Source organism: Psammomys obesus, unplaced genomic scaffold, assembly GCF_907164565.1.
Source record: "Psammomys obesus unplaced genomic scaffold, mPsaObe1.curated_primary_1811, whole genome shotgun sequence".
Lineage (NCBI taxonomy): Eukaryota > Metazoa > Chordata > Mammalia > Rodentia > Muridae > Psammomys > Psammomys obesus.
The window spans coordinates 7,061,949-7,075,610 of NW_026585643.1; the positions used below are offsets into that span (position 1 = coordinate 7,061,949).

Sequence of the window (13,662 nt, forward strand, 5' to 3'; positions counted from 1 at the left end):
GAGGAGGAGGAGGTCACCATCACACTGAAGGAGGAGGAGGAGGAGGACACCATCATGCCTGAAATGACCAAGGAGGAGGAGGTCACCATCATGCCTGAAATGACCGAGGAGAACACCATCACACCTGGCCATTCTCAGGACGCTGGCACTGCTTCCCCCCACAACCAGCGTCAATGCTGGAAGCGGGTGAAGAAGACAATCATGAAGGGCCTCAGACATCTGTCCTGCTGTTGCCTGCCCCCCGCTAAGACAAAGGCCGCGTCATGTAAGAACATGGCTCCAGTGTAAAGGGACCGAGGAGTCACCCTCAGCACCAAGTGAGTGCATTTACTTCATTTTATTCACTTTTCTTTCTGTCCTTTGTAAGTGATCTCTCCCTAGTGATACAGTTTCCAGTTTGCCTGTCCCACCTGCCCCAAGTTGGGTTCCCAGGTTGAGAATTGAGGCCTACAAGCAGCCGGATGGGAATTCTTTAGAAGGAGCCTCCTGCCATCCTTTTGCAAGAGCCCCACACCCACACACATGCCAAAGCCAACACAGGTTACATTGCTTGAGCCCTCAGACCCAACTCGGAACAAAGCCTGGAAAACTCACAGCCTTGGAGTGACTCCCGTGGCAGCTGTGCCCTCTCCTGACACCAGTTCTGCCCTAGTTACTCACCTCTCATGCACCTATGCTCGCTCCTTCAAGGCGACCATTCACATTGGATCCCACACTCACCGCCACATGCCACACCGTGAGGGTCTAAGTAGAGACTCTGTGTTGGAGGAGCAACCTGCTGTGTCCCTGCTCCATGGCAGCCTAAGCCTCTACCTCGTGTATGCACTCAGCTGGGCAGATCTTAAGGCTGCTTCCATTTCTTCAAGCCTCTGCACTTACACAGTTAATCAGCCTGGCACAGCCTTTGGGGAGAGTTCTGGGAGCCTTATCTTTCCATCCTAGGATCACATTGGTAAGACATGTGTTCTTTCTCCCTAGACTGTGCCAACAACTGTCAGCGTGAGACACAGAGAAGTCTGTGTGACTGACCATGTACGGTCCATCCATCCTGGTGCTTCCCTGAGTGTGGTTATACAGAGGACATGTGGGACATTTTTTATTATTTCTTTGGCTTGTTGCCCAAGTTATAGAAAAAAAAATAACCTTTACCGTTAACATTGTGTCTTTCATGAAATTTTGAGGCTTCTAACACATTGATTTCCTCATTTGCTTGTGCCAATGGACCTGGAAAGCCTGTATGAGATCGAATCAGCGTGATATATAATGGAGGGTTTCTACTTTGTTATGCCTTTTGCAATTGCATAAATAATAAAGTTAGTTCTAAATCATCAGGAATAAAGTCAGCAGTTTCTGCATGCAGAACAACTCATTCTACATATTGAGAGTCAGCAATTATATTAAGATTCAGGGAGGTCTACTAATACCATAAAGAACACATACAATTCTGATTTTGAACCAATTTTTGAACTGAGGTATATGTTTTGAACTGAGGTGTATGGACTTTTGATCACCTGGCCCCCTTTTTTTTTTCTTTTTGGTGGTGCAAGTCTTTAATCTCTCACTTGGGAGACAGAGACAGGTGGCTGTCTGAGTTTGAGGTCAGCCTGGACTACAGAGTAAACTACAGAACAGCCAGGGCTACACAGAGAAAGCCTGTCTTGAAAAACAAAACAAAACAAAACAAAACAAAAAACAATCAAAAAGCCGCAGTTTTCCATCTGTAAAATGGGAACACAGTCGTTGTAGGATTCTTAGCAGGAACGCAATCCTTAAGGCTCCAACAGCAACCATGGTGGTCATCACCCTGGAGGGTTGCAAAGCTGTTGCAAAGGCTTTGGGATCCATCATCAGGAAAACCAAAGGAGTTCAAGTCTTAGCCTATTGCTCCACAGCCACCACCCTCTGCCTTCGGCTGAACCAGTTGAATTCTGTGAGGTTTTCCCAACTAGCCTTAGGGCTGTGTTCACAAATCCCACATCCAAGTGTTCGGTCGGACTTAGCAGGGCATCCGGGTATTTCCTGCCCCTACCTGAACCCCACAAACCCCAGAGCAAAATTAACACTGGCAGTAGCTGAGCACGCGCTTCCCTCCCTGTATCTGCCGAGACTGTTATTAGGATTTCACTGCTTATTCTAAAGAACAAGTTAATTTTCCCTTTTTGCATCAAATATGGAAAGGAATTACCCACTCACTGAGCTTCACACCTTCGCACATAAATGTCTCCTTTCCTCCTCTACCACCAACTCTGTAGCTTTCCTCAGCTTGATTACTTCCCTCTCCACCAATCTATCACCTACACCATCTCTATCCCTCGACCAGTTCCATCATCCCTGCCACTTCTATTACTGCCATTGACCTCTCCGTTTTCAGCTCCCACATCATCATCATGGCCTCCATCACCTTGGCTACCTCCATCATTTGAATCAAGCCCATCACCCATACTGTCTCCACCACCTCAATAAAACCTACCAATACTACCATATATACCCTCTCCGTCATCCCAGCCAGCTTTCCCACCCACCATTTTGTCATCCCCGCCATCTCTAACTACTTCCACCATCTCTGTCCCTGTCTACCACGTGATCAGTCCCTACCACTGGTATCAAAACTTGACCAAATACCTTTATCTCTATCTGGAAAAATACAACCATCTCTATCCTGTATACATCTCCATCATTACCACTTTCCATCTCCTTGACCATTGCATGGCCTCAATTCTGCCACCTCCACCACCTTTTTCACCTGCTCCACCTCTACTGCTTCTACCACCACAGGCCCCTTTATCGCTTTTTTATATGTTGCCTACCCCCTCCTCACCTGCCACTCACACTGAGGACAAGTCACCATCCTCACCACAACTTCCACAACTGCTCCTACCACCTTCTTTACCTACGGCACTGCCCCACCGCCACGGTCTCTCCTTCCGTCTCACTGCTATGCCCTCATTCACTTCTGGTATCATTTCTACCACCTCCATCTCCTCCATCATCGCCTCCATCACCAGCTGACCACTAGGCATTGTCCATCAAGCCTACCCAGAACTCTTAGTAACAAAATCCAGCCAGACATTTTCTTTTTTTCAAATTAATCATATGTTGATTGTTAGCACATGCGTGTGTTTGGGGAGGGAGAGAAGGCATACAAACGAGCTATGGTGCACTTGTGGAGGCCGGAAGACAAACCTTTGGAATCCCTCCTATTCTCCTGTCTCTATCTATCTATCCACCTGATAGATTGGTGGATTTCAGGGATTGAACTCAGATTACCAGGTTTACACAGAAAGCTCTTTCCTCATCTGGCTGACCCCAGCCATAAAAAAAAATTCTATTCCAGACTCGCAAGTATTTCTCCACAAAGGGCTAGAGGTTTAGGAGACTGGTGTGGTGGCTCCGAGATGGAAAGGTCATTTGAAAGATTCAAATTCAGTTCTTAACTGTGCAGTAGGGAAACCCCAGGCCCATTCTAGGACAAGCGTACACCTTCACTGGTCCTCCTCCAACAAGTCATGCCTGTTCATGCCTCCAAGTCTACTCAAATTATCTCCTTCAGCTCTTGGTTGGTTGACCCCTCTCCCTGGTGGCCTCTTTTGAGCTCCAGTCTCAAGCAGCAGGACTGTGTGTGTAGGTAGACAGGGCTCCCTGAGGGCAAAGGCATCTGTGTGGCCATCAACAGGCAGCAGTGGGGAAATACTGGGCCCAGAACAGTCTGAGTCAAGTCTCCTCAGTAACCAGATGTCCCTTTCCAGCCACCCCCAAGAGATGACAGCTGATTAGACAGCCATCCATACTCTGCGCTGGTGGCTCTGACTTTGGCTTTCCCAGAAGTGTTGGCAGTTGCTCTGATAAGAGCCCAGAAATGCACATTCCACACACCCTCACTGAGTTCTGGTGGTGGAGAGCCTCAGTTGGTCTTTCTCACAGCCAGGGTGCTTTGCTATGGTGTCTGTTGTTTAATTTGTCTTCTGTCCCCAAAGACCTCCTCATCTGAGCTCCATGAGGACAAGAACTTGTAGCCATCCAGATATCCCATGGTCAACACAGAGCCTAACCCATACTGAACGAACATCCAAATCTGAAAATAAAGGGCTAGATGATCTCTGTCCCTAAGCCTTGTACAGCTCCTTAGGTCTCTTTGATCATAGTCCCAGCCCTTTTAAGTGTGCATGGGGACGCCTCAGTCTCTGACAGCACAAACAAACAAACAAACAAAACCTTCCTTTTGGGCTTGGGAGGAAACATCTAGAAGGGGGCAGAGGCGCAGCCAGAGCCTGGACCCCGAGCTTGAGTGGGCCCACCTGACTTATGTTATCTGACTTACAAGCTGTTGTCCCATTTTGTTTCCATCAGTATAGAATGTTGGTGTCTCCCATATTTATATTCCTCAGAGTCCTAGAGCACGCCCCTCTCTGTGCCACAGGCTGTTGCTAGCTGGTAAAGGCCATGTCATCTCATCTCAAGCCTCACCACCGTCATTAGCAGGCATGTGTTGCCCAAAGGCTGATGGGGCCTGTGTAGCCCCGGCAATTCCTCTAGTGGGTGCACTTGGCTCCAGAGTCCTGTTGGCCTGTATGGCTCCCTGTTCCTCCCCTCTGTCACAGGCAGGTGCTCTGAACACCCTGCACAGAGAGCCGTGAAGGGGGCACCATCAGGGAGACCCCCGTGTTTAGTTCCAGACCTGAACACTTTCTTTCTCCCCTTGTCAGCGGCACTATTTGCTTCCCACGCACTTAACCTCCACCCATGAACACTGTTGCACAGCCAACTCTGCAATCCTCCCAAAACAACAGAACCGAGTGGCCTTTCTAGTTTTACTATCTTAACCGCTTTTTTCTCAAACCCCTTCATATCCACTCGTAACTTTTCTACACTTTGTGTAATTGTTCAGTCTTTCTGCCAATCTCTTTTTAAAGCAAAATATAGGAAGACAAAGCAAAAACAGAAAATCCCTCTGGGAGCAATGTGGAAGACAACCTGTCCGCAACAGCTGAAGTAAACCTTTTGCTCATATCCTGAGACGGTATATTCATTCCTTCTTACCCTGCTGTCTCCTCTACAGCATTAGAAACCCAGTCTCCTCCAAGCCTCTGTGTTGAAGTTTTTCTCCATCTGCTACACTGTCCGTCTCTTTTCACTTCAAACAGCTACATGCGACATGCCAACACTGAATGCCACATTTTCTCGCTCCGGGCTCCCATATTTCTATCCCTCAGAGTCCTAGACCACGTCCCTCTAAATGCAGCAGCTGGCAAAGGCCACACCAAGAATAAGACAATTATCAACTGTGGACAAACTATAGCCAAACTAAAATCCTACACTTGGGATTAAAACAAAAACATATTTACATAACATAACTGAGTTTACAATGAAACCAAAACTTTCATTACAAGGAGGAGGAGGGAGGAGGAGGGAGGAGGAGGGAAGAGGAAGGGGAGGCAGTGTTGGCAGCAGCAGCAGCAAGCTGGAGATGATCCAGGCTGGAGATGGTCAGTTCGTATCAACAGGCCTCTTTGCAAAATCCTGGAAGAGAGGCAGGGCAGCTGGTACGCCCTAATACCTGAACGGCAGCTGCTTCTCTGCCCTCTGTAGGGTCATGTTTGTCCTGGGGAGAGGCACACTCTTCTACCCTCCCCACTTCTCTGTAAACACATTTTGAATGGAATCTCCTTCTCCTCTGAGTTCTAAGCCTCTGTCCTCCATCATGGTACTTGTGGCTTGACAGAGCTCTGTTGGTGACCCCTGTTTTCTCCCAGGCTGGCCTTCTAGATCACTCTCCCCACAATATTCTCAAGGCATTCCTGTGCCACCCAAACTCTTAAATAGTTCAGAGGACCCTGAGGACATTCGGATGAAATGATATTAATCTCTGGTTCCTCCTGCCCCTTGCTCCATACAGAAACATTCTAGTCCTTTTCCCTGCCAGTCTCACAAACTCTTACACTGTCAAGTTCCTTCTCACCCTGGACCAGTGTCCCCTTGTTTTCCAGCCTTCATTGGTCCAGCTGGTTTCTGTAGATTTCTCATCCTCCTTATCACAGAGCTTGGTGAGGCCAAGAAGGATTTTCCTCTTTTGAGGCAGGAGAAAGTAAAGAAAAAGCCAACTTAGACCAGTTAGACCATTTCCCCTAATTATTTTTTTTTCTGGATACAGTCATTCCCAAAATGTGGGTGCCAGAAGGTGTTACCTGAAAATAGCTTCATAGGCAAGCAAGTCTGGGAAACTGTTGAATCATTTTCATCCTACAGAATCCTCCACTGTTTAAAATGATGAGGCGTTTGTTAGTTGCCAGCTATTGCATAACAAACCACGCCTGAAGCCAGCAGCTTAGAACACAGGTAAAAAACTGTCTCCTGCTTTCCTTGGGTCAGGACTCAGGGGAGCCAGGTAAGGTGCCTGCTCGGATCTCAGACACTGCAGTCACCTGAAGACTTGGCAAGGCACAGGAGAATCAGCACCCAAATTACCAGGGTGTAGTGCCTGGGTTTCCCATGGTTGCCACTGGGTGTTCTCAGAGTAAGTGATCCAGGAAGAGGGGGAGCCACAATATCTCATAGCCATGTCTCAAAAACCAGACAGCATCAAATCCGCACAGTGAAATAAGTCAGGTATGCGATACCTAGCTGGGAGTTGTGTGAACTGAGTCTGGGCAACTCCGGAGGTCGCCTCAGAGGGGAGCTACTGCAATTCGCTGGCAATGTGCTTGTTCAAAAGCACAATCGATGAATAAAACATTCCAAGATACTGGAATTTCATGGTGTTTGCTTTGGAAAACTACCAGGATGGTCGGGTGGAGGGCGAAGGTCTCAGAGGCTCTTGAGCGGAGGCAACAGGTGTGCCTATCTAGAAGAGCCTAGAAATGGAGACAGACTTGCAGTGACTTCCAGAGGGGATGAAGAAGCTCGACCTTGTGTCCTATGGGAATTGAGACTCAAACCCTTCGTTCTAGGAAGGCAAGCACATGACCTGTGGGACAGTACCTGATCTCTTGATCCTTGTTTACTTCCTCAGTGCTTCATCAGAGACAGGGAGGGAAAGGCAAAGTTTACAGGCAGAAACAAAGAGCTGATGTCGCAGCCTCCCTAAAGCTTGGAAACGAGAAAATGTAGATGCCTGGGCCGGTGCAAGCCCTCAAGAACTCTGTCCAGCGGCACCGTGTGTGAAGATTTCAACCTTTGTGAGTAGCAATAAAACTAAGATCACTTGATGGCTCAGCTCACAAAGGCCTTGCTTTTTTCCCTTGTGCTTCATTTGCACAAGGGCTCATGTTTGAGAAGTCCTGGCCTGGAGCTGGAGCCGGAGCCACGCTGCTTGGAGGAAATGAGTTTTCATCAAACGTTTACAGTGACTGTATCCGCAGAGGCAGACGAGGAAAAGAGCACGAAAGCACGGAAGGCTAGAGGGAGTGGAGAGGTGGTCGTGGGAAGGGCAAGGAGCGAGACAAGAAGGGTTCATTCAAGGTGAGCAGCTCACCTGAAAACTCAAGGATTTATCCTTCCTCACCAAAATGCCCCCACCCAGTCCTGCCCCAGCCAAAGTCTAACCGACCCCAACACTTTCGCCGCCCCTGGCCACAAGCTGCACTCTTTAGACTTTCTTCCCCCCCAAAAAAACAAACTAAACTAAACTAAAACTAAGGAGGGGAGAGGGGAGGGAGCAAAGACACCGCACTGCCCCAACCAAGAAGAATTTGAAAACCCACCCCATCATACTCAGAATCTAGGACAAAGAGCCGTCGGGACGGAACCGCCTTGACTGCCAATCTTCAAGCACAGCCTGGGAGCGGCCTAGCGGCCCGAGCCCAGGAGCGCCACAGAGCAGAGCGCCCTGGGGTCCCTGAAACCCGAAACCCCGGCGCAGAACCAGAGGAAACCAGAGCGAAATCCTTGAACTTCTTTGGACAATTGCTTCCGGGCGTTTTCAGGGAGCCTGGGGACCCGAACGCGAACCCAGGCCGCCTATGGCGCGTCCCTATGTCCCAGGGACCAGCGCTCCGGCTGCAGCACGGACCGCGCGGGTGCCCGGGCGCGGGCCTGCGGGGACTCTGCGCGGCTGCGCTCGTGCTGGTGCGCGCCGCACGCGGGGCCGCCGCGAGGACGGGGACCAGCGTGCTACGGGTTCGAGCCTTACTTCATCCTGGACAAGTAAGCGCCGAGAGGCTGCTGCTTTGGGCGGGCGCCCCCAGGGCAAGACACAGCTGGGCCCCGGTCCCCAGCGGAGGGGCATCCAGGCGGCTGAGTCAGTTTTTCTTGATGCCCCTTGTCCCAGGCTTGCGAGTCCCGGGAGGATGCGGTTGGCTCTAGCTGTCTGATTACTTCCCGCCTTGAGGAGAAGGGATTCCAGCAAGAGGTAGAACTTTCAGACTCTTCCAAAGTTAGAGGCGAGGGCACTCTTTTTTTTTTTTTTAATTTTATTTAACTTTTATTAATTACACTTTTTTCACTTTGTACCCCCCCATGAGCCCCTCCCTCCTCCCCTCCAGATCCCACCCTCCCTCCCCCTTCTTCACGGATGCCCCTCCCCAAGTCCACTGATAGGGGAGGTCCTCCTCTCCTTCCTTCTGACCTTAGTCTATCAGTTCTCGTCAGAAGTGGCTGCACTGAGCCAGCCATCTTTTACAAATGTCCGGCCACAAAATGCAGTCTTTGTTCTCATGGCATGATGCCTGATGACCCTGGGCACTCAGTGTAAGAACAAGCCACGGAGTCTACCTCTGGGGCTCCAGCTGGTCCTTTGTGCTGACTTCACCCCCTCACCCCCGTAGGGTGCTGAGCACAGGTCCTGCTCCCTACCCTATAGACAGATGCTAAATTCACTGCCACTCTTCCGTCTAAGTGTTAGCAACCAAAAATGATTTCGGATACTGGCAAATGCCCCAGAGCCCTTTGCCTTCAGAACTGGGCTGTAGGTAAGTTTGCGCTGTTGGCTTTTGACTGATGGGCTGCCAGGGAAGCCAGCGTGATTGGCCTCCTGACTAAAATGGACTTAAGGCCAGTTCGACAGTTTCCAGATCCCCACAGGTTGCCAAGTCGCAGTCACTCAAGTACGCTTCACGCGCTCTGCTGAGAAGCAGCTACAACAATAAAAAGTCCCTCAAGATCCAGGCTCCTTAGCTCCGTGCCAGTGCCAGGAGAGGCAGGCGTTTGCAGTTACAGTGGTGGGGAGATGAGTTTCACAGACTGGAAAGTATTTGGGAGTTGGCACAAGAGTCCTGAAAAATAAGCTGGCTGCTGGACACCAAATGTGCTTTGTAGTTGCTGCTGGGGTTGGTTTTTCCGCAGAAAACCTGTGTTGAGCTCCAGGTTCTTTTGGATAAAAAGTGAGCTCTCTCTCTTGCAGATTTACAAGAAGGTGGGTACTAGAATTCAGGCCTGGGCTAAGAAATGGGAACTCTTTTGTTACTTTAGCAGGTGGAATCTGGCTTTTCTGAGTCAGGGAGACTCTGACTGTGTCTGGAACCAAAGGGGCTCCCCACTGTGCCCTTGGGAGGGGACTTTGGGGCCAGTGCTGCCCCTCAGTTAGCAGGATGCTTGCCTAGAGTGCATAAGCCCCGGGTTTGTTCCCCTGCAGCATAGGAGGTGGTGCATGCCGGAAGCCTGCGGTTGGGAGGTGGAGGTGAAAGGAGCAGGAGTTCAAGATAATCCTGGGTTCCTGGGCTCCAGGGCTACATAAGTGAGTTTGAAGCTAATCTGGATTACCAATTAAGACCGCCTCAAAAGACAAGCAAACAAACAATAACAACAAAAGCCACAGCCCAACCAGTTCTAAGAGGCCCATGGGGAAACGTGAACAAGCAAAATCACCACGTCCCCAGAGGATGGCCCCGGTGCTATGAACATAACCAGGTGTCCCACATCTATACCAAATCTATAATTTGAACTGAACTCTTGGTCCAATTTATAAATGAAATTTCTTCAGGTGATGGAAGAGATTCAAAAGAATCATCTCAGGATTATTTTTGAGAGGAGAAGGACTAGGTCAGAAGGTATAATTTTTTTTCTTTTGGAAAAGAATAGTGAAGTCATAATTTCTCTGCAAATACTGAAATGCACTAGAAGGCAAATATTGAAAACAGTTTGATAAGTTCAAAGAGTATGTGGACAAAGTAGAAAAATACATAAGTACCTGTGAGCACTTAAATAAATGGGTAATGAGCTCATTATTTTTTTTTTAATGTTCTTTGGCAAATGGTGAGGGATATCTGTGTAGCCTCAGGCTTGTGTCTTACAGAGAATGACAGGAACACAAAAGCCAGGAAGAAGAATAGAGGGCGATTTGGCTAGCTGAGCACTGTGCTCTTCAGGGGGTGAACACTAGCATAAGGGAAATACAGTAAGCTGCAAAAGGTTCTGCAACCTAATTTACTCTCTGAAGACTGATTTTGGTATGGAAAAGCTAGTCAGAAAATAGCATAACATCTTAATTTCCAAAGAAAAATATGTGAAAGTTAATGCATGAACAATAGCATTCTGAATCGCTAACAATTAAAAAAATGAAAAGGCTAAAACGGGATAGTGTGCATTAAGCTGGCAGAGGTTTATAAGGCATTACCCTGTCCAGCGCTGGCCACCTGTGTCCAGTCTTGCGAGGGACAGTGTGAGCTGGTGGTCTTGTGGACTTGAACTGCATGGTAGAATTTTTTAGAAAGATAGAAGTGCTGAGTTCCTGCTGCCCAGGACAGTAGCTCCTTGCCATATGTATTCCCCATGCAAATGAGGATGTGAACTTTTAATTTTGTTTAAATTCAATAGTCACTTATGGCCACCATATGAGTAGTGAGGACAAGAAGATACATCAGCAGAAAGCGTCATGTGCTTTTAGCACAGCTAAAGGTCGTCTTTTCCATCCAATGACTCTTTATCTAAAAAGAAAAAAAAAAAAAAAGAAAGAAAGAACAAAAGAAAAAAAGAGCCCCTTACTGTGTGCCTGTGATGGCGCTGACTGTAGCAAAACGCTGAGAATTACCTAAATGTCCAACAATGGGACTTAGGTAAGACATGAAGCATGCGGAGCGCTGGTCGCTCATTGCACATTGGGCATGTTTGCAAGATATTTAGGAGAAATATCTAATACTTACACTCTTATGTTTCCAAACATTGTGTGCATTCCACCTTGGTAAGCAGCAAGGCCAGGCTTGATGCCAACACTTGGGAGACCAAGGCCAACCTGAGCGAAGTAACTAGATCCAGTCTCAGAACAGAGCAAAACAAAACTAATAGCCCTGTGTGTGTGTTTACACTTATTGCTAGGATCGCATTCTTCCCCAGAAGCTGAGTTTTAACTTCCGATTTTCCAAATTTCTCTGCAATAAACATACCAGTTTTATATTCAACAAAATGTGACTTTGAGGCTTTCCATTCTGTGTCTGCCCCATCACAGTCCGGGAGGGCTCTGCGCTGGGCCACCGCCAAGCATGGGCCCCATTTGAGGGAACTCCATCTCCCCTTTCTGGCTAGGTGAGGCCGCAAGCAAGCAAGCGAGAGTGGTGGTGGTGGGGCGTGAAAGCAGAATTACCTGTAGCTCTTGTTCTGCCATCTCTGTGCTCTCAAACACCTTCTCCTGCACAGACTTGAAAAGTCCAGTTTCACCAGAGGCTGAGGCTCCAGGAAAAGGGGAACGAGTTCATTGGATCAAACGTGTCACAAGAGTCGGACAATAATAAAAGAGTAGTGGCCTCAGTGCCCATGCCCAGTGACCTCCCTACAATACCTGAAGAGCCTATACGAGTGAGGATGAAGCCTGGAAGTCGTACCTGGAGAACCCGCCGACTGCGGCCACCAAAGCTGTGATGACATCAATGGGGATGAGCACAGTGCTGCTGCCTTGGGCCTTCTCCTTGACTACTACAAGTCCCTTGAGACAAGAGAGTTCTGTCTGTGAGCAAAGCAAGTGACAGCCAAGAAGACCTGGATAAAAGAAACTGTCTCGGCACCAGTGAAGTCTTGAGCGGAGGAGAGAACCGAGTGCAGGTCCTGAAGACCACCCCAGTGAACCTCTGCCTGAGCCAAGAGCACGTGGAGAGTTCCAAGTGTGAGCAGTACAACGTGTCCATCACGGAGAGTCCGGCCGTCATCCCCGTGTCAGGCATCACTGTGGTGAAAGCTGAGGGTTTCACCCATTGTTCATGGCACCCCCAAGCAGATGGCGAGGAGCAGCGGGTCGTCATATTTGAACAGACTCAGTATGACCTGCCCTCGATAGCCAGCCCCAGCTCCTATCTCAGGAAGGACCAGCGCAGTAGCCGGCAGCACTTACAGGGAGAGCTTCAGGGATGGCCTCCGAGAAGTCTCCGAGCACTTCTGCTGGTGCTGAAGACGACCAGGCGGGGAGTGGAACATTTCAGTACACCCTGGGAGCCACCAAATCTCTCTGTCAGAAGCGGGGGAAGCGCGCCATGACCTACCTCAACAAAGGACAATTCTATGCCATAACACTCAGTGAGACTGGAGACAACAGATGCTTCTGACAGCCATCAGCAAAGTCAGGAGTGCGGTGATGTCTTCAGTGAAGACCAACAGCTGCAGTACTGGAAGTCTGGCATTTCGCCAGCACACTGCCGAGCCCAGAGGGTCCTCGAGCTCGCTGACCACAAGGAGAGCTTCAGCGCCACTGCAGACGTTGAAGAGATCGCGAACAAGGCTGTTTCCGTCACCCGGGGTGGGAACGAGGAGGCAGAGGTTTTGCATCACCGTGAATTGCGTGCGCACACATTTCTCCTCCCCGAAGGCCGTGAAAGCACTTCCTTTGACGATTCAGATTGACACGTACAGCAACCGCAACAATAAGGCCGTCCACAGAGCGTGCTGCCACATGAAGGTCTTCTGCGACAAGGGAGCAGAAACAGAACTCTGAGATGAAGAGAGAAAGCGGAATAGAAAGAAAGGGAAGGGCCAGGCCTCCAAGCCCGGCGCAACAACTCCTCTGACAGGAAGCCGGCCGCCACACCTTTCTTTCCAGAAGAAAAGCGACATCACGGACTTCAAAGCCACGCCTGACCTGCACTCGCCGCCCGGCTCTTCAGAGCAGAGGCTCACTTTGCAGAGGATGGGCAGGGTGTTTCACCGCGGGTGACGAGCGAGAAGCCGCGTCCTCGTTAAACGGATGCTCAGGCCCATGGAAGAGAAGTTTGGTCCGGCACCGTCTAAGCAGATTAACGCAGAAAACGTGAAGCCAGTGCTTTTGTGCGTGCGGAAGGAAGGTGACGAGGTGTCCAGCACCCTGAGGCTGAGTTCGCCCACAGTGAAGGGCCTGATGGAAGTACTGTCTGAGAAGTATGGGCTGCCAGTGGGGAAAATCCCAAAGCTCCATAAGAAGAGCAAAAAGGGCATCCTGGTGAACATGGGGGACATCATTGAACTCTATTCAAATGAGGACACCTTCATCTGCAACATGGAGAGCATGGTGGAAGGCTTCAAGATCACGCTTCTGGAGAGCTGAGCCCTGGCCCCAAGTCCCCTTGACAGGAGCTTCCGGTGCACTCCTTCCTGGGAGAGGTGGGCTCCCTGCCCTACAACCTGGAGACCCATCTCAAGGGACTGTTACAAGACTGCTGGGAAGGGGTGAGGCCCAAGGCCCACCAATGGACCAACGGTCAGCTCTTTCACTTGCTCGGAGCTCAAGCCTGTACCTCTTGGCTAATTTCTTTGAGCCTGTCAGGCCCTTATTTA

The 13,662-nt window shown here is 49.5% G+C and overlaps 1 pseudogene; it reads left to right on the forward strand.

Annotated features, from left to right (window-relative positions):
* The first annotated feature begins 54 nt into the window (after positions 1–54).
* On the forward strand, positions 55–13,432 carry LOC129684488 (grainyhead-like protein 2 homolog; annotated as a pseudogene).
* Positions 13,433–13,662: the final 230 nt, after the last annotated feature.